This window comes from Beta vulgaris, chromosome 1 (genome assembly GCF_026745355.1).
Source record: "Beta vulgaris subsp. vulgaris cultivar EL10 chromosome 1, EL10.2, whole genome shotgun sequence".
In the NCBI taxonomy this organism is placed as follows: domain Eukaryota; kingdom Viridiplantae; phylum Streptophyta; class Magnoliopsida; order Caryophyllales; family Amaranthaceae; genus Beta; species Beta vulgaris.
The window spans coordinates 2,384,965-2,397,294 of record NC_079202.1 but is presented as its reverse complement, the minus strand read 5'-3'; the positions used below and the strand labels follow the sequence as shown (position 1 = coordinate 2,397,294).

Below are 12,330 nucleotides of genomic sequence, written 5' to 3'. Positions count from 1 at the left end.
TAGCTATTATATTATTTACCCATGTACTTTTTGTATAAGTCATGTGGACAAGGTAGTTCCCCTCGTAATAGACTCAGTAAGGAATACTAAACTTGGGGGGTGTGCACACTTTAGGCAAGGTACCTAGGCAAGGAAAAAGGATTTTTTTATCAAGGTTATATACTTTATATTATATAAGTATTATCAAGTATTCAAGAAAGGTTTTTTTGAAATTAAATATTTCAAAAGTTTAATTAGATAAAGTGTTTAATATTCCGCATATACATGTACTCAGTAATTTTTACTGACACGCTTTTGTTTTGTTTTGTTTTGTTTTATAGCTTTGTCCCTGTGATGACCCTTTTGGTGAGCAGATTTACAGGTTGATGCATACTTCATATGGGGGAGCTAGTGAGGAATCATAATTAGTCAAGGAGTTGTTATTTTATTGTCTTTATTTCCATTGTTATATAATTGTACAATAAAGTTTATATTTAAAAGAGAAATTAGTTTAGTTATTCCGCTACATTAATTAAAGTTCAGTTAGTAGTTAGTATTAAAGCCTTTAACGTTATCACGTGGCGGTAATACTCTCAAGTTTCTCAAGGAGTTTTATAATAAAATATCTTTTCCAAAGAGAGAAATTTGGGGGTGTTACAAAGTGGTATCAGTTTTCCAGGTGCTTTTTTGAAAGTAAAATACACAGTCAGTGAGAGTATGGGTAGATCTAGGAAGGGCATATAAGCTAGAGTTTCGCATTCTATTTGCATTTTTTTTACATTTAATATTATGTGGAAAAAAAAATACTTCTTTCTTTTTAAGCAAATACTTATATAGATATTTTCTGATTTATATTTTGATGAACGGAATAAGTATGTGGATTTATTTTTCTGAGGAAAGTTCTGGCTAAGGAAAGACTTGGTACTTAAGTTGGCCGTTTGTGCCGCACCTCTCTTTCCTGGGAACTCACTCGATTAATTATTCATACACTAAGCCTGGGACTCAAATAAACAACTCTTTTGGTCATATACATATATACGTATTTTTCAAGAATATCAAACAATTTTTTTTTTATATAGGAATTTCAAATATTTTTTCGATTCATTTGAAATTGTAGTTCAAATGTTATTTTTATTTTGACTATAATTTCAACATGCAATCCTTATTTATCTTATAAATCTATATATATTTATTTGAATTATAAAGCTGTAATTTTTTATAAAGTATTGATTTTATTAAGAATTGTTTAGTGTTTATTGTTCTATTCATAATATGATTATTTTGAATATATTTTAAGGAAGTTTGACTTATTGTCAAGTTAATATGAAAAATCTTCGTATTTTTCATAAGCAAAAGAAAGAGTTTTGTTTATTATAAGAATTGAGTTATTATTTTATCTTTTATGACATGTTATTAAGAAAAGCTACTTGCAAGTTGTGAGATTACTATCTCTTACGATTTTTTTTGGCATGTATATTTTTTATGAGATGAACTTGGTTATTTAATGTCTTATATGACATGTATGCATGTGATCAAATTCATGCAAAGTGATTTATATACATTGTGTAAAACATTAATATGTTTATTTTGTTGATTTATAAGTATTAGGAGAACCTATGAGTTCAAAGTAAGCCAAGTTGACTATTTGAGATTCATCAAAGGTGAAGATTATTCTAGTTTATTCCTTGAAAAAGAAGTTTAGTAGTTATTTTTTTTTAGTAGGAGTGAAGAATGCCATACATTATGTTATGTGCTAAGAATTGTGAAATTAGTCATTTGAAGTTTTATGTAGTTTGATGATCTTTGATGTTTGGTGACTAAGGAAGAAAAATTTCATAATTTGTGGAAACAAGTAGGAGGTCAATGGCTTATACCATATTGGAGGAATTATGAAGATTTAGACAAGTTATATTTTTTTTATGGATATAGTCAACAACATCTTAGCAATGATATAGAGATAACCTTTAAAAGGTGACAAAATAACGAATATTATGAGGACCTTATAGGTATATGAGATATCATATATGAAGCAGGGTTTAATTAAGGAATTTCCCCTATGCTGAATCGCAAGTGTTTTAAAAGGAGTTATCGTTGTTATAGGTAAACAAAGAAAGTATGAAGTAGACCATATTTGAAACTTTAACATGTTTCTTTTGATCATTTTTGTTTTCAAAGGTGAAGTAAGATACTAGAATTTTATAAATGTATTCTAAGTTGATTTTGGAGATTATTGAATGTCAAGAGGAGTATTATTGGGAGTAGTCTTAAACTTTTGCTTGAATAATAATGTATAATGGTTGTTTTGGCAATATGAAAGATAGAGTGATTATAAGGATTAGGTATATCACTTATTGAAATAAGTGACTCTAATAATAGAATAAATATATTCTTTTGGGAGAAATCTGGAGCTTAATAAAAGAAAAAAAAAAGGAGGAAACTATTCAATCAAGGTTTGATTTTGAAAAGAATAGTCATATTTTTATTATGGATTTAAGCATTGATGAGTTTATATTATGTGAAGGAGTTAATTTTATTGAAGTGAAGATTGTATGAATTTTCGAGAAAAGATTGTTTATTTACTATCTCAAGTCCTAGTTGACTAATGTCTATTTTTTTTAGAGAATATTAATTATGGTATTTTAAGAAAAAAATTTGAAGATGAATTTCGAGGAGTTTTAGTTTTGAGGACCTAAGTAAGGAAGTCTATTTTTTTTTCAAGTATGTGTTGTGTTAGTATATATACTAACAAGTTTTGCTTGTGAATAATGAAAATTGATTTGATTTTGGCTTTGATTTGTAATAAAGTAGGATAAAGGGTAATTTTTTTTTTATGATATTCATTGTGAGACCTTCATGAGTTATGTGAAGCTGATTAAATTTTGAGGAGAAAGCAAACATATTTTACAAACAGAAGGAAAAGGCTGTTTTAATATTGAATTTTCGAGTAAAGCTTACGAAAGGTTTTATAAAGTTTTTATATTCTCACTATATTATAGTATTTTGATAATATATTAGTATTTGCTCAAATAGTTTTCCTACAAAACTTGTCTTTATATCAGTATGTAATTTTTTTTCCTACTCAAATTGTATAAACTTTTCAGTTTGTCATAAACTAGACCTTTTGGACTTATTCAAATACTTTCTTTATTATGTTGATTATTATTGAAGGCATTTATTTATATTCTTAATTAATACATTACCTTGACATAGAGGTTATTCTTTTTCAAGTTTAAAAGTTATTTTTGAAAGTGTTATTTTCTCTCTAGTGGTTTTATTATTACATTTCCAGCAAAGATTCTTATATTGTTGTATTACAAAGACGGTAAATAATTTTAAGTCAAGTTTTAAACCTTAGCGAGTTACGGGGGCGTAACTCCTTTTAAGAGGGGTAGAATACGATAGAGTTTCGCGCTTTTAACTTAAAACGCTATTTTTGACCTACTTTTGACTTATTTTATGAGTTATTATGTGAGCCAACTTATTTTATAGAGAGTTTGTGGTATATGTGAATTACATGCTTTACTTCTTACTTGCTTGTTTCAAGTTTCGAGGACGAAACTTCTTTTAAGGGGGATAGTCTGTAATACTCCGTATTTTTAGTAAGTTATTATTTATATTTTTATAAAAGTTTTAGTTTTTGAAAAAGGTTTTATTTACTAAAAAGGCTTATTATTTATTAGAAAGACTTTTATAAGAAAGGTTTTGGGTATTTAAAACAAATTTTAGCCCAAATGAATTTTGGGCCTAACTTTCCTAAGTTTTACATTCAAGTAGTTGGTTCAAAATAAAATTAAAAATATTTTAAAAAACATTTCAAAAAGGATTTAACAAAAGAGAGAAAAAAAAAAAAAAAAAAATTCGGTGCAAACTCACGCCAGTGAGTTGCATCCAAATTGGTTAATTTTGTTTGACTTATCTTTTGGTTAAATTTGTTTGTTTTATCTTTTGGTTGTTTTATCTTTTGGTTAATTAGCATCTAGACTATTTATCTTATGGAATATTCCTCTATTCTAGCTATATTACATAAAAGATAGTTTATCCTAGCTAAAATAATTATCTTTTCTCAAAATCTATCTTTTAGTTCCTATTCCTATTCTTATCCTATTTACCCAACTAGTATAAATAGGGGTCTCCACCCATCATATTTTTCACACCAAATTTGAGAAATAAATCTCTTTTCTCAATTTAAACTCTCTCTCCTCTCTAGCCTACCTTTTCTCTTCTCCCTAGTAGTTATTATTATTCAAGGTGCGTGTATTTGTAGATTTTTAATAATTGTTTTACAATGTAGTATCATGTTTTTGGAAAAATATATTAGTTGAAGTGCATGTTGTTTGAGTTTAATATGAACAACATTATTTTTTTTAGTTGAACTAGTCGAATATTATGTTTTATAATATGTTTGAAGTCGGCGTAGGTAGCCGCAGGATTATTTTAACAATCATTATCACATTCTTTGTTTGAAATTCCATATCATCTACTAGTATGAAAATTGTTTAAAGTTTTCATATCATACACTAGCATGAATACTGAAGAGCAACGTGATTAGCAAGACCAAAACTATTATGGTTTTATGATTATTTTTAAGAGTTTTCAAAGTTATTCTACGAACAAATTATTTATGCCTTTATATGGCTAAAGTCTTATATAAGAATTATTATTCTTTTTAAAGGAGGATTATTTCCGAAGGATTTTTATGATCTTTTATGATCACAATTTATAAAGAGGCCACGGCTTGTTATTTATTAACAAGAACGGTAGCTATTATATTATTTACCCATGTACTTTTTGTATAAGTCATGTGGACAAGGTAGTTCCCCTCGTAATGACTCAGTAAGGAATACTAAACTTGGGGGGTGCACACTTTAGGCAAGGTACCTAGGCAAGGAAAAAGGATTTTTATCAAGGTTATATACTTTATATTATATAAGTATTATCAAGTATCAAGAAAGGTTTTTTTGAAATTAAATATTTCAAAGTTTAATTAAATAAAGTGTTTAATATTCCGCATATACATGTACTCAGTATTTTTACTGACACGCTTTTGTTTTGTTTTGTTTTGTTTTATGGCTTTGTCCCTGTGATGACCCTTTTGGTGAGCAGATTTACAGGTTGATGCATACTTCATATGGGGGCTAGTGAGGAATCATAATTAGTCAAGGAGTTGTTATTTTATTGTCTTTATTTCCATTGTTATATAATTGTACAATAAAGTTTATATTTATAAAGAGAAGTTAGTTCAGTTATTCCGCTGCATTAGTTTAAAGTTCAGTTAGTAGTTAGTATTAAAGCCTTTAACGTTATCACGTGGCGGTAATACTCTCAAGTTTCTCAAGGAGTTTTATAATAAAATATCTTTTCCAAAGAGAGAAATTTGGGGGTGTTACATGGAGACTCCCAGTTTGACTCGCGATGGGAAATCTATGCTTGGTGTAGGGATAGCAGTGGGGAGGGTTAAGTAGGAGATCCGCCTCATCCCCGCCGAATTGGGGCGGGGATGGGTCTAGGTTTGGCAGGGATGGAGCAGGGATGGTGATTAAAATTGTACCCGCAATGGGTGGTGGAGCGGGTGTGAATTTTATATTATACCCGCCCCATCCCCGCCCGCCCCACCCCCGCCCCGCATATTTATTATTAAAATTCTATTTATATACTATATATTACTAATGTATTTGAAGACACTTTGAAATGTGATAAAACATTTGCCTTTGTTAATGTATTTTAACTTTTATTTTACTATATTATATTGTGATTTTATGAAGTACTCCCTCTTTATTTTTTTATCTTTCTCACTTTCTGTTTTGGGGTGTATCTTTTTAATCTTCTCACTTTGAATCTCTCTATTTTAGGTTATAATTTTTGACAAAAATACCCCTTCTTTGTTTGCATATTTACACCTAATACCTTGCCAAGATAATAAATAAACAATATTTCTTGTACTATATACTGACCGATATTATCTTCTTCAGATTACCCCCCCCCCTCTCTCTCTCTCTCTCTCTCTCTCTCTCTCTCTCTCTCTCTCTTCTCTCTCTCTCTTCCTTCTTAAGTTCTTCATCTACCCATTTGACTTTCTCAACTACTCCCTCTGTACCCATTAAATCCCCTGTATTCAATGTTCTGTTCTTCATCTTTATGGAAGAACCTCTCAACTATCCATTAAATCTCCAACGTCTCTTTTTCTCTCATCTTGGGCTATAAATCTTCACCCTCTCTTCAACATCAATTGTCTTGAAAACCCTAGATCTGCAACATCTCTCTCTTTCTCTTCATTTTCTCTGCGCTTCTCTTTCTATTGTGAAATTTATTTTCAGTCTCTCTCTTCGTTTTTTCTGGGCTATCTACTAGTGTCACAAAATTCAGATTTGAAAATTTTACTTTGTTAGATCTATATTTTCACTCTATTTAATTTCAACAATGGCTGAAAAAATTACTTCTGAGATTTATGAATAATCTGAGGTTGTTCCAGACTCTGATATTACTGAAAATGCTACGAATGAGCCATGCAACACCGAAGAAGAAGAGGAACTCGTTGTTCCAGACACACCGGACCGGGAAGTTCCCAGATCTGAGCCTGAAATTGATGAGTTCCCTTTGCCACCTCCTGAGGAAATTTACGAGAATTTGAGAATATATTTCCCAGCTATAAAACTCGAGCATTGTCAGCCTTCGAGGGATTTCGCTAACTCTTTAAATTTTTGTTGAATTATTTTCAAGTTTTTTGATAGTTAAACTGAATTTGAGTGTGGTCTTTGTGTGCTGTTAGAATTTGAGTGTGGTATTTGTGAAGATGATGATGTATGCTGTTTTTTTTTTTGTTCAAGTATGTTTTTTTTTTGTTCAAGTATGTTAGAATTTGAGTGTGGTATTTGTGAAGTTGATGATGTATGCTGTTTTTTTTTTGTTCAAGTATGTTTTTTTTTTTTTGATTCAAGTATGTTAGAATTTGAGTGTGGTATTTGTGAAGATGATGATGTATGCTGTTTTTTTTTTTTTTGTTCAAGTATGTTTTTTTTTTTGGTTCAAGTATGTTAGAATTTTTTTTGTTGTTCAAGTATGTTAGATGAAAATTGGAATGGTCCCTAAATTTCCTGATTTTCTTCGCTTAAACTTAGTCTCTGGCGGGTTTAAACTTCGAAAACTACCAAAAATAAAGAAGAATCTGAAAATAAGAGAAACTCAATTTGACAAGAAGAAAATTGATACTCGTAGTCTAATAGAGATGATGATTATGTAAAAGACACAAGTTGTTCAAGAAAATTGACAAGATGATGATTAGAATTTGAGTGTATGCTAGCAACTTTAGTGATGTGTGCTGTTAGAATTTGAGTGTGGTATTTGTGTGTTTATTTTTGTTAGTTCAAGTATGGTTTTTTTTTGTGGCACATATGTTTTGTTCCAGTATGTTAGAATGTTAGAGTAATAACTAGATCTACAAAGAAACATAAAAATATTAAGGACAGTAAACATAAAAATACTAAGGACAGTAAGAGGAGTCCTGTGATGATGAATGGATGAATATGGCTAGTACATTAGTTAACTGTTTGTGAGGCTTACAAAGACAATATAAATTTGATCATGTTAGCTATGTGATGAGGCTCACATTAGCCGCCATATGTGCTTAGTGCATGACAATATTTAATGAATGCTTTGTAATTGCCACCTCAGTTAATCACCTCTATGATAAATTGAGAGGTTAGATTATTCTAATATGCATGATATATGTACCCAACATGATGAGACTCAATTCAATAAATAGATTTGCATGATGGACTTGTAAATTTAGGTAAGTTACAGCCCTAAAAACAGCCTAACATCCACAATGTTTACAAAATGTATTTTTTTTTCTATGTACCCAAAATGTGTTTTTCTTCAAAAAAATAAAATCCTGCCTTGTTCTGCCTTGTTGTTGTTGGATGTCTTAGTTGCCATTCAAATGATCATCAACAAACTGAATTGCCTTTTGAACATCTTCAATACTTGGACCAACTTCTTCTGGGAGTAATCCTAAGTCTTCCAACTGTTTTTTCTTTGCATGAGGCTCATCATATTCATTACTTCCACATACCATGATAACTTCATTTAAGTAAAATTGAAGTGACATCCACACATTACTTAGAGTTTTAGGGTGTAGTTCTTCCCATGATTCATTCACAGCAGTCACTAGTTGGTCAATTGTCCTTGGTGATTTCTTATATTGTAATGTTTGAAGTGATCTAAAATAACCGAGATCCAAACAATTCATATCTGGGCTGTTAGGAGGCTGTTGTATCAACCTAAAATCGAATTCATCTAGTAGTCTATGTTGTTGAAAAATTGGATCATCATTTGTTATGTGTGCTGGTGCATTGTCTTGCTGAATATAAATGACCTTACTTAGGTCATCTGGCCATTTCTCCCTGATAGCAGGCATAATCTTATGAACCAACATGTCCCTAATAACATCCTTTGTAATTGCTTCGATGGGTTTGGTTTCTAAAGTGCCCCTAGGCCTGTTGTTTGATCTTCTTTGTGCTGGAACTTGTTTGGTGAAAGCCCATATGCCAATTTTGCCATTAAATGCACAAGAACCATCTTGGTTCCACCTTGGTCTTGCAACAGCAGCTATAAACATGGCTTTAGGTATGAAATTCTTGTTTTTTATCTTCCTCCATGGTGTTTTTTCCCTTGGATGGAGATATGCTCTTACCCTTTTCTGAGTCATGTAGAACCATTTTTCATCTATAGGACAACATTTCTCATGTCTATGTAAGTTGGATTTGTGTAAAGTGTGTTTCTTTGTATTAAACTTAGTACCCACATACATCTTCTTAGCTGTTTTTTCATGTTCAAATCAGGTTTTAATGGGTTTGTATGTAGGCCTGGCAAAAGCTGACCCAACCCGACAACCCGACCTGAAAATAGCGGGTTTGGGTTGAGGTTTTCAACCCGATTAGTTAAATGGGTCGACCTGAATCCGACCTGAAAGTTAAATGGGTCAGGTTCAAGTCGAATTTTCTGACCTGACATTGACCCGCCCTGACCTGATAAGAATGATTAAACTAAAAAAAAAATATTAGTGTTCGGCCGTTTGCCACTTTGCCCAGCCCAAAGATATCCAAGCCCAATAACTATTATTCTAACGCTACCTCTCACTCTCTCTCATTCTCATAAAGTCATAACCCTAAATTTCTAATGCCCATCTCTGTCTCAACTCTCTCTCTCTCCTAAGTCCTAACCCTAAATTTATAGCGCCTCTCTTTCTCACTCTCTCTCATAGACGAAATCTCTCAGTCTTTCACTCTCTCTCACACAGTCTTCTTCGGTGCTCTTCTTCAACATTTGATGTTCTTCGTCTCGCAAAGTCGCAATAAATCTCTCAATTTCGTCTCGCAAAGTGCAATTTCGTTGCTTTTCTTCAACATTTGCTCTTCTTCTTCTCGCAAAGTCGCGCAATTTGCTGTTCTTCTTCAACATCAGGTATTCTTCTTTTGCCAATTTTTTTTATTTTGTCCTTTATTTTCTTTCGTTTTTTTCTGCTATTTTTTGTTATTTATGTGATTTTTGTATTTTGTCCCTTTTTTTTCGTATTTTGTCATTTATTTTCTGTTATTTACTTATTTATGTTATTTTCATATTTTGTCTTTCGTTTTTTTTCGTAGTTTGTCATTTATTTTTCTATGTTATTTTCTGTTTAATCTTATGTTTTTTTTTTGTTTAGTTCTCTATTTTTTTGTTTAATTTCTGTTTCATGTTCTGTATTTTTTTTCTGTTTAATGTTCTGACATTTATTTTCTGTTTAATTTTTTTATGCTATTTTTCTGTTTAATGTTATTTTTCTATGTTATTTTCTCTTTTTCCTACCAATTAATATTAATGTTCCTTTTTTTGTTTTTGTTTAATTTTTGTTTTTTTTTTTTTTTTTTTGTTTAATTCTCTATTTAACGTTCTGTTATTTATTTTCTACAAATGCAGAGGAGGAGATTGACTACAAATGCTGTGAAACACTGAAACCTCAACAATGTTTTTTTGAGTTGTGGACTTGTGGTTGTATAAGATACATTATTGTTGTTTTATTTTGTAAAACTTTGCTAAATTGTTTTGTAATATTGCCAAATATGAATTTGGTTACCTAGAACTTGGTAGAAGTATGTAATATTGCCAAGTATAAACTTGGTTAGCTAATACTTTGACGAAATTTCAAGGCCCAAATGGCTAGTGCCAATTATGAACTATGCAATTATTTTGAAAAAAAAAATCAGGTTATATGGGTCGGGTCAACCTGAAAAAACTGGGTTAAACAGGTTCAGGTTGACCCATTTACAACCCGTTTTAAAAAAATTCAGGTTAAACCGATCAGGTCAGGTTGACCCGATAATTTTCAGATCAGGTTAGGGTTGATGATATTGACCCGAAAATTAAAACAGATCAGGTTCAGGTTAGGGGTTTTCAACCCGATTTTACTTGACCCGAACACGAACCCGACCCAACCCGACCTGATTGACAGGCCTATTTGTATGTGGCCTTAATCCCCCCCCCCCCTTTTAACTATCCTTCCTAGTGTTGTCAAATGCAAGTTAAGTGAAGTTGCTAATGACCTCAAACTTGTTCTTTGACATAAAGGTACAGATGAAACCTGTTCAAGAGTGATTTTGGCTCTCTTCCTTCCACACTTGTGCTTGTTGGTTTTGACGTTTATGGGCAGCCCGTCATCGTGTTGCTTCTTGGCCTTCTTCCATATGGTGTAGACTGTCCTTGTGCTGATGTTGAACTTTTCAGCACATAGCTTCTTGGCTCCCCATGGTAGATATCCCACCATTGTGTGACTTAGAAGCCACTCTGCTACTTTTTGTCGTGTTTCATTGCTGAGCCTAGGCCCATGATGTGGCAGAGATACAGATGCTACAAGAACAGATGCTTCATCTTCATTGTTAGACCCTTCATGCCCTGAGGCCATTGATGGCAATGATGCCCAAATATTTTAACTTTTTTTTTCTCCTCTTTTAAGTCATTTAGTGGTGTGGACACTGTGGAATAGTATGGGGTTTTATATACTGAAGTCAGATTTTGTAATTAGTTCGAATTTTTATTAGGAGGGAATTTTAGTGGAAAACCTACATATGAAATTAAAGAGGGAAGGAAGTCAGATATTGTAATTAGTTTAAATTTTTATTAGGAGGGAATAATTTTAGTGGAAAACCTACGTATGAAATTAAGGAGAGAAATGAAAATGTAACTTTCCCTCCTTATTTTTAGTTGGCTGGTGAAAATAATGCAATTGTACTTTGCATCCTTGTTTATTACTCAATGAAATCAGATGTCACTTTCATGCTTTATATACAAAATGGAAAAAAATCAGAACATTGTACCTGATATTTGCCTTTTTCCTTTTTCTCTTTATTTTGTAAAATCAGATTCCTCCCATGTGGGGTGAATCTCTCCTTTCCTTATTTTTTGTGAAAGATACCAAGTAGGAAAGATAAAAAAATACAGAGGGAGTAGACAACTATAATGGGCTTATGGCAGATTTTTTGGTGGATTTTTTGCGAGAATGAAGTGGGTATGACGCGGGTGCGGGGGTGGGGCGGGGTGGGTCTAGAATTTCCCCCCGCAATGGGTGGTGGGGCGGGGATGGGGATGAAAATTTAATGCGGGTGCGGGTGTGGGGGTACCATCCTCCGCACCCGCCCCACCCAATCACCATCCCTAGCTTGGTGCATGGTGTAGAAAGTTCCGCGTGTTGCCGACGGTACAAGATGATTAGACGGATTACCGCTGGAGGGGAGGCTTGTGGCCCTTGGCCTGAGGGGATATTTGCTGGGTATACATCCCAAGTCTCACATCAGAGAGATAAGGAGTCACCTATACTAATGGAAAAAAGGCCAAGGGTTGCTATGCAAGGACTGCAGTTATATGAAAAACGCAGCCCTTGGTCTGAGGGGAGGATTGATGGGTACACATCCCAAGTCTCACATCAGAAGGATTGCTGGAAATCAAGGGCGATGGGTAGCCTAAAAACCACAACCCTTCACTAAAGGGCTGCGATTTTTTGGCTAACGACAGCTTGTGCCACATTTTATTCTTTTCCTTCCGCGTTTGTCATTCATTCAACCTCCTTTTCCTTCCTTCTTTTTCAAACACCGCAAACCTCCTCCCTCCAACTCGTTCACCTCCTTCCAAACTCAACCACCGACAATAGCAGCAACCCTAATTTCAATGCCACGCCACCATCCTCGCCTCGCAACACCTCCATCGAGAAAGAGAATCTCCGAACCAGCAAATCACTTCTAATATGTGTTAAATTCATTGTAAGTTTTCCATTTTCTTGTAGTTTTCATTCGATTGTTTGCTTTTCGATGCCTTCTCGCTCAA

General features: G+C 32.8%; 1 long non-coding RNA gene across 1 annotated transcript; it reads left to right on the top strand.

Moving 5' to 3' along the window:
* Positions 1 to 6,437: 6,437 nt before the first annotated feature.
* On the top strand, positions 6,438 to 10,170 carry LOC125491969 (uncharacterized). Its single transcript, XR_007268486.2, has 2 exons — positions 6,438 to 9,438; positions 9,934 to 10,170. It is a non-coding gene; the product is annotated as an uncharacterized LOC125491969 (long non-coding RNA).
* The last annotated feature ends 2,160 nt before the right edge of the window (positions 10,171 to 12,330 follow it).